General features: G+C 36.9%; 1 protein-coding gene and 1 long non-coding RNA gene across 3 annotated transcripts in view; one reads left to right on the plus strand and one right to left on the minus strand.

Moving 5' to 3' along the window:
• LOC132670902 (uncharacterized) overlaps positions 1 to 13,017 on the minus strand; it is a 500,514-nt gene that overhangs the window by 136,383 nt on the left and 351,114 nt on the right. The window lies entirely within an intron of this gene.
• The window catches only part of LOC132671398 (uncharacterized), a 55,274-nt gene that overhangs the window by 34,662 nt on the left and 7,595 nt on the right, over positions 1 to 13,017 (plus strand). Inside the window, exons 3-4 of one of the 2 annotated variants that reach the window (XR_009607087.2) lie at positions 2,620 to 2,786; positions 10,541 to 10,615. This is a non-coding gene — a long non-coding RNA (uncharacterized LOC132671398). The remainder of the gene's footprint in view (positions 1 to 2,619; positions 2,787 to 10,540; positions 10,616 to 13,017) is intronic. The other variant, XR_009607086.2, reaches the window with a different exon arrangement.

A 13,017-nucleotide genomic window follows, 5' to 3' on the forward strand; every position in this document is an offset into this window, starting at 1 on the left:
CATGATGGTCCACCAACACAGACTATTAAAATAACTATACTTTGCTCTTGACATATTTATGAGACAGAGTCATAAGACTATAGACTGATACTTGAACTACTCACTAGAAATGCTAATAAGATTATGATGAAGGTAAGATTAGAACATTCCTCTTCTTTCTCTTCTCTTCTTTCTCGAGATTTATTTTTATAACTGCACACTTCTATTTCAGGTTCTGACTCTTTCCCCAGACCATCTGAAAGCTCTTTCATTGTGGAATAACTGCAAATTAATAGTCAATGGAAACCTTGTAAAGTGTTAATTTATATCACATGATGTTAATATAAACATTGAGATATAGTCTCCTCTGAGTTTTGCTCTATTCACAGCTGCAAGTAAATACATTAATCTAGACATGTTTGCCAAGCCTTTAGGTGTTCAGAGTGAAGAAAATTTACAAGGGCTGAGAAGAGAAAATAACCCTGAGTGAGAAAGCAGTTAACTTTTAGATGGGGCGAAAGGAAGTCCACATATGTCAACCTCAGATATACTGAATTTTCAATCTCCTCTCCACAAAGAATGATGGTCTCTTCCTGGGTGAATTTCCAGAGAACTTAGCATATGGTGAAAGAGAGTTTCCAGTTTCTTTTGTTTGCTTTCAGTAGCTTGAGATACGCTTTGGGTTTTGTTTCATTTTTCTTAGAAACATTTTTTGTTTGTTTGTTTGCCATGGAAGGGTAGGGCCTTTAAAGGGGGAGAAGTGTTCTTAAAAGGATCAGGAAGTTTCAAATGCCTGGAAGCTGTGTCAAAGCAGAGAATACAGACAGAAACAACAGGAGACTCTTCATCAGGTGATCTAACAGGAGCAGGCATTATCTAATACAAATACAGGGAAGAGTTCACAGTCTTTAAATCCATTTATTTGCTTCTTACTGGTATCAGTAAATGTTCTGCAGCTTTTAAAAATAATACCGTGCAATTCATCATTCAGCTCTGCTTTTTTAGCTGAAGTTTTTAAAAGTACTGCAACATGAGAGATAGACTTAGAATAAAAAATAGTTTTATTACAGCCTTGGTCTGCAGTGATCAATGCAAGTATAAAATAAATTCTAATGTCTTGTCAAGAATAGCAAGACTGTCAAGAACAGTCAGGCAGCTTCACTAAACACATTAAATCTAATAAAATCACCCTCACGTACTCCTGACACTAGTAGTAATTAAAATAACTTGTTTCAAAAAAATTGGTCCTATACATGAATACTTATTGGCAATTATTTCTTAGTTCTTCAAACCAAAGATAACATAATTTGATTCTCACACAATTTTCTTGTAAATGCGGTTCATATTGGGTTTTATATGCAGCTTAAGACTGTTAATTGCCATTTTGAGCCTCACAGTAAAATAGAGTTCAATATGTCGCTTTTCTCAAGCATAGAGAAATGTTTGAGAAATGCTTGTCTTAGTCTAATGAACTGTGAATAATTTACATCCCGAGTCCTATTTTTCAGTATAAGTGGTTCTGACTTTTCTTAAAGCTTGTAAAGCCTAATCAACTTGTTACATTCATCTGATTAAAGAAATCTATGGCAAAGTAGAAAGATGAATCCAGTGCTTCTGAAAGGCTGCTTTGGTTGTTGTTTTGATTTTCTTAAGGCCACTTTTTCATTTGGATCTATTTTTCCTTTCCCTTTCTAGACCACGTATTATAAACTAAGGATTGTACTTTCCGTATTTGTGAGAAAATATTATCTGACTTAGAATATTTTCAAAACCCCCTACCTCCTGGCAGGCACACTCGATAACTTCCTGAATTTACAGAGACCTAGCTGTTCTGTCAGAAGGAAAAAGGAGCTGTTTCAGGGTGCGAACATTTTTCATTTCTGAAAGAATCACAATTATGAGATGTGATTCCGGCTCTTTCGGAGCACGTGTGCTTAACAGAACTAGCCAAAGAGATCAAGACAGTGAATCTATATTCAACAACGACCCCTGAAAACAGCAGCTTTGTGTCACCGGCATGAGAGGGTGGTGCAGACATTTTATCTTGCCCAGGAGCTTGGAAAAGAAGTAAGCTAATTTAATATTTGCTATGTATTTGCTCAAGGATCATTTTTTTGCAAAGGCATCTTTTCAGAAGGACTTAGAAATATATTAGGGAATGTGTGAGTCCAAAGGAATTTTAGAGACAATTTGATTTTACTCATTTTGTGACAGAGGAAACTGAGATCCAGAGAAATTAAGTAACACATTTCTTCTTTCATAACCATGCAGCAGAATGATTGATAACAGAACAAAGGGAAATCAGGATGTCGATTATTTAAAACCAGGAATGTGAAAAGAAGATGTGGGAAATATCAGTGAAGGGAACTGTGAACAGTGTTCTTTCTGAGACCATTTTACGCTATTGCTGCCAATACAAGAGATCTCTGCTTGAAGCTACTTGCCTGCCAGCTATGTGATTTCCTTATCCTCAATGTGAATGTGAAAGGGCTTATATGTAGTAGAAAATGAAGGGGAGGGGAGAAAGAAAATACTTTATTTGCATTTCGAACCTGCTCAAATATTGAAAATCCATGAAGTTAAAAGGCAGAAGGGAGTCCCACTGTGTTTGCATATGTAATGCAATATATATTGTTCCAGGGCAAACCGTTAATTAGAATACGTCAGAAGAATCAGCAGACAAAGCTAGAATGTGGATATCAACCACCCAAAAAGGCCAAGGTATGGAAACTAAAACGGAGACACTGACAAGAAAGATGAGGGAATACTGGAGTCAAGTTTGGCAGTAACTGAGCAACCAGGAGAAGGTAGGCCAGGAGGCTAAAACAAGATAAGTGATGACTTACGTGTTGTAGCAAATCAGAATCTAGGTATAAATGAGCAAAATATATAATCAGGAGCTAGCAATCTTTTTCTGTAAATGGCTAGATGATAAATATTTGGGACTTTGAAGGTTATATAGTTATATCCTCCACTTTGTCAGCCATATACAATATATAAAATGGGCATAGCTGTATTCTAATAAAATTTCATTTATAAAAAGAAGCACCAGGTAGATTTGGCCTACAGACTATAATTTATCTATGCTTGTTTTAGATAGAAAGGTGGGTCTAGATAGATAGATAGATAGATAAGAGAGAGAGAGTTAGTGATGTAAATTCTTTTTCCTCTATAAGCAACACACCTACCTATTTCTGAGTTGTATCTAAATACACTCTAAGAATGATGGAGGAATATAGACTCCTATTAAAAATAAAGAACACATGTTTGCTCCAAATAAACTCCATACCATGGCCAGTAAAACGTTAAAAATATAAATCAGAACCTATGATTAAAACCCTTCCATGGTTTCCCATTACAAGCAGAATAAAACTCAAAGTTTAGGACCATGTCTAACTCTCAGATTTCACATTTTACCATTCTCTCCCTTATTCACTACACTTTAACCAAACTGGCCTTTTGATTTTTTTTTGAGCACTAAAATTGACACCAAAGTCATTTAACAAACTATCACCACTGCATGAAACCCACCTCTTCATATATTGGTACGATCAGCTTCATTTCAATATTCAGGTCATCAGAGACACCTTCCTTTTTTCCCTTTCTTCATAGCACACTCATTAGTGTTGGAATTTACTTTATTCATGCACTTGTTTATTTTCTATCTCCCTCACTAGAATAAAACTTCTATAAGGAAAATAAATATGTCTGTGATAGTCCTCACTACATTCTAGGACTCACAGAAGTGACTAACACATGGCAGATGTTCATTAAATATTTTTAAGTGAATGAATAAATGAATGAACCTTATGGAACTTTTTCATACGTCTTCTTTTGTGTTGCTCAGAACAGCCTTGCAAGGTATTGTATTACTGCCACATAATAAAACAAGCTCTCATAGAAGTTATATGATTTGTCCACATTTACTGAGCTATAAAATGACATAACTATAACTTTAAGTTCAATGTTTGTCTCTGAGCCCAGTTTATTTAACATTTGTTATCTATCAAAAACTCTATTAACATTTTACAAATATTAGCTCTTTGTAAAGCCTCTGTACCATAAATACTACTATTATCATTTTATAGGTGGGAAAAGTGAGGTACAGGAGAGGTCATATAACTGCACAAAGTCTCAAGAAAAGCCAGTGGCACAGCTTGGATTCAAACCCAAGTATTAGGGCTCTAGAGTCCTTGTTCTTAACCAGTACCTCATGCTGTATTTATAAGACGTAACCTGTCCATGAGACTCTTGGATTTGAACAATCAGAAACATTATTTGCTTCCTCAAATTAGTGACTTAAAATAGCACCAACTTATTCTTTTACACTTCTGGAGATCAGCAATCTGGAATAAATCTTATGGGACTAAAATCAAGGGGTCAGCAAGACTAATTCTGTTTGGAATCCCCAGGATCGAATTAATTCCATTGTCTCTTCTAGCATCTAGAGGCCCAGTGTATCTCTTGGCTTGTGGTCCCTCCCTTTATCTTCATAATTGGTGGAAATTTCTGTTTTTGACACTGACCCTTCTACATCCCTCTTATAAGGACTTTCCTGATTGTACTAGGCCCACCTTGATAATCCAAGATAAACTGCTCTTTTTAATAAACTTAAATCACATTCAGTGTCATTCACCTTCTGAGGTAACATTAATAGGTTCTGGAGATTCGATTGTGAAGATCTTTGGAAGACTACAGCAAATAACATCTATCCAATTGCTCAATATCAGGTATTTTAACCATTTAACCAAGTAGAAGTGGGATAAAAGTCAATCAGTAATATTGTCACTGCCCAAGTATCAGCTCAGTAATGTCTACCCCGACTGACTCCTTATTCTAAATTGCCATCCCTGTATCCATTACCTGCATCTCATTTTCAATCTGCTCTAATTTTTCCCACAGCACTGCCACCATTAACCACTATAAAATCTATTGTGTCTCTTCATCTAGAACATAAGCTCTGTGAAGGAATGAGTTTTGATGGATTTGTTCACAGATATACTCCATCCCTATGCCTTAAAAAGTATCTAGGACTTGGAGCACCTGGGTGGCTCAGTTGGTTGAGTGTCCAACTCTTGATTTCAGCTCAGGTCAAGCCCCTTCTGGGTTCAAGCCCCGTGTCCGGCTCTGGGCTGACTATGCAGAGCCTGCTTAGGATTTCCTCTCCCCCTCTCTCTGCCTCTCTCTCTAAATAAATAAATAAATAAATAAATAGATAAATAAACTTAAAAAATATCTAGTGCATAATAGGCACTCAATAACTGTTTGGTAAATAGCAAATCTACAAATAAACATCAGCACACAGATCAGTCTCTGAGACAGTAGGGTAAGATTGATAAAATAATAGCTTTGTTTCAATTAGTTTTTACTTGACTCTTTAAAAAATAATTTATGTGGATGCTTCCACTACAATTGTATGGTCTTACTATTAAACCCTTTGTGAGGGCAAAAACAAGCAATCTAATGTTATAATAATACATTTAGGGGATAACATAATATCTGGAACATAACAGTCACTCAATAACATTTTCTAAATAACTGAATAGATCACAGATTTGGGTACACAAAGAGTTAACTCATTTGCTATGTTCATAGTTAAAAATGAATCTTGGGGTGTTTGGGTGGCTCAGTCAGTTAAACATCTGGCTCCTGATTTCAGCTCAGGTCATGATCTCAGTTTATGGGTTCAAGCTCCACACTGAGCTCTGCACTGGCACTACAGAGCCTGCTTGGGATTTTCTCTCTCTCCCTCTCTCTCTGCCCCTCCCGTGCTCTCTCTTTCTCGAAATAAATAAAATAAACTTAAAAAAAAATAAAAATGGGGGCGCCTGGTGGCTCAGTCGGTTAAGCAACTGACTACAGCTCAGGTCATGATCTCACGTTTCATGAGTTCAAGCCCCATGACGGGCTCTGTGCTGACAGCTCAGAGTATGGAGCCTGTTTCAATTTTGTGTCTCCCTCTCTCTCTCTGTCCCTCCCCTGCTTGCACTCTCTGTCTCTCTCAAAAATAAACATTAAAAAATCATTTAAAAAGTTATAAAAATGAGTCTTTTAGTATGATAAAAAAGATTATGCTTATTGATTATACCAGAATTCTAACAGTATATTTTAATACTGTCTTTAAATATATACATCCTCTATTGTTTTTAGTGCAATCTGTGTGTTATTGTATGTGTGTGAGAGAGAAAGACAGACAGAGAAAGAGTTGGAATATCACTATAATGAAATGGAATTGTTTTCATTAAAAAAATTCAAATAGATTTTAGCTCACTTTTTTTGGTACCACAACTTCTGAGTTATTTTGACAAAAGCAAATGGGAGTCTGGAGCCCATCTACTTAATGTCAGGACTTAGAACAATCAGTTACTTTGTTATAAGCAAATATAAAAAAGACTATACTGATTCCTTTGACCACATCATGATCAAGATAAAGCTTTAAGCTGATGGATCACCGAGATGAGAGTTAAGACTGGACTATATTGCTATGTGCAAATTATCTAAAAGTCTGAAATGAGGCAGATTTTATTTAGTCAAGATCATCTCAAGAATTTTTTTCTTTGTTTTTTAAGTTTATTTATTTTGAGAGAGAGAGAGAACACGAGAATGTGAGGAGGGGAGGAGCAGAGAAAGAGGGAGAGAGAGAATCCCAAGCAGGCTCCATGCTGTCAGTGCAGAGTGAGGTTCAACTCACAAAACCATGAGATCATGACCTGAGCCAAAATCCAGAATCATGCACTTAACCAACTGTACCACCTGGGCACCCGTTTTTCTTTTACAGTTTCTAATTCAGTCAGCCATTTCCATATGAACAGATAGTAGAATTAATTTTGACCTATATCACTAGATCATCCTTATGACCTGAAGAACATAAACATTTGCACTATTGCTTGAATTTAACTTTAAAAAAAAATTAAATGTTTATTTATTAATTTTAAGGGAGAGAGAGTGAGAAAGCAAGCAGGGGAGGGGCAGGGAGAAGGAGAGAGAATTCGAAGCAGGCTCTGTGCTCATAGCACAGAGCCCACAAGGAGCTCAAATTCACGGACCATGAGATCATGACCTGAGCCAAAATCAAGAGTCAGATGCTTAACTGACTGATCCACCCACACCCATGAACTGTGAGATCACAACCTGAGCCAAAATCAAGTGTCGGATACGTAACAGACTGAGCCACCCCCCCCCCCCCACCCCCCTGTATTTAACTTTTAGAAGAGCGTTCTAGGCTGTATAGGATATAGTAGTTTGAGAGTTAACTCTTCCATCCTCCTCTAGAGTAGTTCACTTTTTGTCACTTGTGTGGGTGTCTATGAGTAACCCACATGATGCACTCCCTGCATTTGAGAGTTCTCCTTAGTCCTAACTGAAATACCTATTCAAATACATCTTGTTTTATTTTCTTTTGCTTTTAAAATGTTAGCTCTTTCTGTGGACAGTTCTTCTTTCATTTGAATTTACTAGATCACTTCATAGTTTAACTGTGGTACATAACTCTTTTGAAATTGTCCTTTAAAAAGCAAAGACCCTAACTTTCCAGAAAGCCTTTTATGATTAATGTGAAATGGCTATCTGCCGGTACAGGAGCCTCACAAGGCTCTCTGTCAGAGTGCCAAACCGTAGTTAGAAGTGCCCTGAACACTCCTGTGAATGCAGAATTGAAATTACCTTGCATTATCATTGCATTGACATGTCTTCATTTCAAATCAGATAAAGTGTCAATTCTATTTAAATAAACCTCACCCTCACAGAGGCTAGAACTGTCCTTCACTCCTCCATTCCTCCCCTATCTTTTTTTTTAATTGAAACCACCACAAAGCTAGAATTGTGAATGTTTTACTTGAATGTTTTAAAGTAAAAGTTGAGTTGGCAGTGATGTTAAAATTTATTGGCCCACTTCAGTAAAAAAACAAAATCTACAGATGGACTTATAATATTTCACTTTTATTCTTATTCTACATAGCTGGACTCCTGCTTAAGTAGGAGGTGTGGAAATTAATTATTTTCCTCCCATGTGTACCATCCTCTTGTGGCTTCTGTCACAGATCAGTACACTGTGGGGTTTTATAATCAGAATTCTGCCTCCAAGGATGCCTCGTTAAGTGAATAATATCACCAAATCTTACTTGGCGACTGGCTCATTTGAGTCATGTGACTGGCTGGCCCTCTCTTCAGTATTGAGGTAGGGTAAGGGCAGCCTCTCATTAGTTATATTTACAAGGTAGCAGAGTTCAAAATGCAGAAAGAGAACACAGAAATTTCAAGCCTAAGAGACCTGAAAGTACATGTAACTAGTCTCTTCATTTTCAATGAAGAAAATTACTCTGGAGAGTTTTAGAGCATTGTCTAGGATCCCATGGGTACTTTGAGGCAAGGCTTTCCAACTATACTGTGCTGTGTCACTGTCTTTACCCTATGAAACAGAATCCCCGCAGCAGCAGTAAAGTAGACCTACTATTAAGACACGTGTGTATGCATTAGATGTCATTTCAGAAATCTAACCACGTCACTCTATGTCTTAAAATCATTTTATGGCCTCCTCTCATTGCCTTCAGCATAAAGTACAAAGCTGGACATTGATGTCCCTTTACAATCTGCCTCTTGACTTACGGTTTCCTGTGTTAAGACCACCTCACAGGCACCCTTATTAGCATTTCACTAAATATACCATGTTCTAACCCATATCCCCCTTCTTGAAAATAAAACTTATTGCCTCTACCTGGAGTTCTCTTTAGTCAGAGATAACCAGCTAATGACACTGTCCTTCATGAACAGAGCATTACTCTCTTGGAAGCATTTCCTAAGCCTCTATAGGCCATTTAAGGCTGCTTCTCCATGCTTTTCCCATAATACCTATTTTATATCTCTCATAACACTCTACCATTTCTGGAATCCTCCATCGATATGAGCACCACGATCACAGAGACTTTAACTTTTTCATTTCTGTATTCCCAGTGCTCAGCATAGTGTCTGACCCTGGTAGGCATGCAATAGATGTTTGTTGAATGAACAGATGAAAATAAACATGTGTTTAATTGATGATCACACACCTCTCTCCTCCCCATTTTATCTTCATTTCCACCTCTGTGCTTATGGCCATCACTACTTAGAGTTCTACCATCTTTTTTTCTTTCAGGCAGATGAGCACGTTATTCTTAATAATAAAATAATTCCCAGCAACTCTTTAATTGCTTTCATTTTCAACCATAATTCCCAGGGGTACATAATAAAGACTAAGACCTTATGCAACACAAGCAAAGTGTGGATTTGGCCACTTGACCATTAACTAAATCAGTGTAGATAACCAACTCGAATAATTTAATTTCTGCAGTAGAGGACATAAGTGACTTTATTTGACATCATACTTCATATTTATGTTTCGTTAAGAAACATGAAGTATATGGAAATCATGTGGATACTCAGCTCAGATTGAGCTCTCCTTCTGTTATGTTTTCATAGATCAAATCAATGAGATGTATGTTGAACTTTCACTTTGTTTTTTGTGGATTCATTGTCTAAATGGGTAGTCTTTTTCCTGAAGGCTCATCACTGGGAAGAAGATATGAAATATGCCTCAGAGGAAAGGAGTCTTGCTATGATACTGGGGAAAAAATACAAAAAATAAATAAAACAAAGCAAGAATAAAAAACAACTGGATTTAGAACAGACTGACTAGTTCCAACCCAAATTATCATGTGACAAGTCGTGAAACCACAGATAATATTAAAACATTCTACTTGGCTGATCAGATGAAGTATGATAAAATTTTGTATATGTAATATCATGTTTTTAAAAGAGAATTAAATTTTAGGCTATTTTCTAAGTCCATTAATTTCTAGAATTAGAAAACTTCACTAATGGGAATATGGCAGACTTTAAAATAGAGTTCCCTACGTAAGTAGTTTTAAATGCATAGTTCTTTTTTAAATGGTCACATAAAAGTTCAATTTATAATAATATTTTGAGACAACTGGTTAATGTTGTTAAACTATTCAAATGTAGTGCTTTGTAATGATTCATTCCCAGAATGCCATACCCTGAATGACAAATGCTTAGAAAAATAAAATACAAAGAAAATTAAAAGGTAAACTATTATATAGACCTTTTTGTGAGAAATGTATTACAGATTGGTAAAGAAAACTAACGTTAGCGTAGTTAACATTAACGTAGTTAATGTTCTTGGCCAGTGAGAATAGACACAGGGGTGTATGTGTTTTGTGAATCTGCAGAACCAAAAGCAAACCATAGCACCAGGAAACACTAAAACAAATATATCACACAAAGTACTTGCATTTTTAAGACATACATTCTCTGTCAGTTTCTAAGATATCCATTTCTTTTTTTCTCGGTATCTATTATGATATATCTTGCAAACTGAGAAGATGGCAGTTTGAGAATACATGATGATTTCCTTCCATGTAGGAAACAAAGAGAGCCACCTACAAAGGGTTTTCTGTAGACTGGGGACTGTAGCCAGTTATTCAAGAAAGCTCTTCTTCCTCCTTGAAGTAGTACTTAATGAACCGGGAAAATCAAGAAACTGGGTGTCTTAATGCTCTTTTCACAGGACCCTGGACGATAATCTCAAACTCTCCAGACTAATTTTCTTCCCAAGGCCTCGTAGAATGTTTCCCACCGAAAGGTAAGAAATTATTGAAGAACGAATAATATCTGATATTCAAGGTCAGAGACATTTACAAACTGTCCCCCAATTCAAGCATATTTTTCTACAGAACTTTTCTAAATTCACTCTGCAGCTCACTAACAGAAAAGTGTGGAAAGAAGAGCATTCCCAGGCCGGGGTAGATACGGGGGGACATGTGGGGAGGAGAAGACATCATAGTCCATGATCTGCTAGGAGTAATGTTGTTGACTCTAAGAATGGCACCATATTATTTTGACTATCAAATGAGATAAAGTATAATATTCTTTGTAAACTATTACGATGCTACTAGCTTCATGTATTAAAATTATCAGTCATTGAGAGTGATCTTTGTAATTTTTGTTTCTTGCATTTTTCCTGCCACTATTCTTTTTTTAAAGCTTATTTATTTATTTTTGAGAGAGAGAGAGAGACCAAGCACACGAGCTGGGGAGGGACGGGGGGGGGGGGGTTTGGACACAGATGAGGCAGGCTCCAGTATCCAAGCTGTCAGCACAGAGCCCAATGTGGGGCTCGAACCCACAAACCACGAGATCACGACTTGAGTTGAAGTCAGACACTCAACCGACAGAGCCACCCAGATGCTCTCCTGCCACTATTCTTAAAATATATTTAGTTTCTCCAGGATGTCTTGTGAGTATAAAAATTTTACTGTTTCTTCCTTTAACTTTCTCCACAGAACCTAGAGAATGTTTATTCACTCAGCATTTCTTGGTGAATGATAAGTAGTTCAACAGGTGTTATGAAAATTCACTGATATTTGGAAGCTCTCTGACCCATGCTAATCACAGGCTTCCTAACTTTCTTTTATCAGATGCTTAGAGTAAACCGAATCTGATTGTTCAGTGAAAAATTTCATTCAATGAATCAATCAATGAGGCAGTTTTTTTTTTTTTGTATGAAAAGAACACATATTTACTGTTGTGACAAAGACTGCAGTTGTGAAGCATGCTAACATCACAGAAATTTCCACAGAAATTATTATTTTTTGTATTGTCATTATTATTTCAGGTATCATTCCAAGACATCACACTGTAATGAGCTATCGGGTTTGTGATGGATAACATCATTTCTTTATATTCTGATGGCTGGAATAGCCCAACTGTTCCCAATTCTGTGTCTGCACTCTTTCAGCTTTTAGAGAGGTGTCTTTTTCAGCTAGCAATAGCATAAGGCTTTGCCTCTAGAGTAACAACGATAGCATGTCAAGGAGGGAAATAGGCTTCGTTGTACCTGTGGTTTGATGTAATGGTTGTTAGGCACGGATCCACAGAGAGAAATTTCACATAGCTCAGAGATATTCAACATCTGCCATAAGCCTTGACCCTATTCTACAACAGTGTCTATAAGCTATGGGGGGAACATGTTATTGAAGGATGTCTGATTCCAAGAACCATCACAGCTGTCACTGGGGTTTATTCTATCCACTGGCTGATATGCTTATCATAAAACCACAAACCTTGTATCGACTCGTGTTCAGATCTTGACTGTTCCCATTATACAAGAAAGAGTTAGAAAATAAACACTTGTAGCAGTTTCAGCTTAATGCTTTTTGGAATTGTGTCGGCTAGACAGCAAATCAAATATTCCCCCTCCTTCCCCCTCCTTTTCTACTCTTCCATTAAAACAAACACATAAAAATCAAATAAAGCATCAGATCACAGATCTCTGTGGTCACACTGCTAATGCTTGGAACTTGAAAATTGGACCTGAGAAACAGATGTGGTTCAGCTAGTAGAGATATGTAAATCAGCACAAGCTCTGGGCTAAGAAGAAGAACAACAACAAAAATCAGGTCAGGTCTGGAAGAAATCATGCTCTTTGAAAGTAAGAGTTTAAGCAACATTGTGTCTCACAGTCTCAAGTGCTATTCTATCGATATTTATGGCTATTAGGTACGCTATCATGAAGATGCAGAACATGAAAGCAGAGAGACAGAGAATAGAAATATTTTTCAACTTATCTACTGGGTTGTTCATCTTATCTGAGAAGTAGTTTTTGGTTTCTGGTACCCCCATGTCCGAATAGCCATCAGTAGTTCTTATATAATTACTGTGATCATTTCACTGCCTCAAAGGGCCAAGACTGAGATTCTTAGGAACATCACCTCTGTTTCTGTTTAACTAGCCAGAGCAATCCCCAGAACCATGCAGGGTTCTTTTTTCACCCTCTTTGATGTACACTTAGCACAGTGTTATGTAATGGAATTAAATACAAAAAAGTATTTCATAACAGTGAGTTAGGTGGAAGTTGTTAGACAAGGCAATTAGTCTCTTGTGCCATTTCTTGCACCTGACTGCCAGTAGTTAGGCTGTCCTTCACCTCACTCACAGTGTCTACACATGAGAGAAATGATCTGGCTTTGAGACTGTTCCCTGATA

Source organism: Panthera onca, chromosome C1 (assembly GCF_046562875.1).
Source record: "Panthera onca isolate mPanOnc1 chromosome C1, mPanOnc1 haplotype 2, whole genome shotgun sequence".
NCBI classification, from domain to species: domain Eukaryota; kingdom Metazoa; phylum Chordata; class Mammalia; order Carnivora; family Felidae; genus Panthera; species Panthera onca.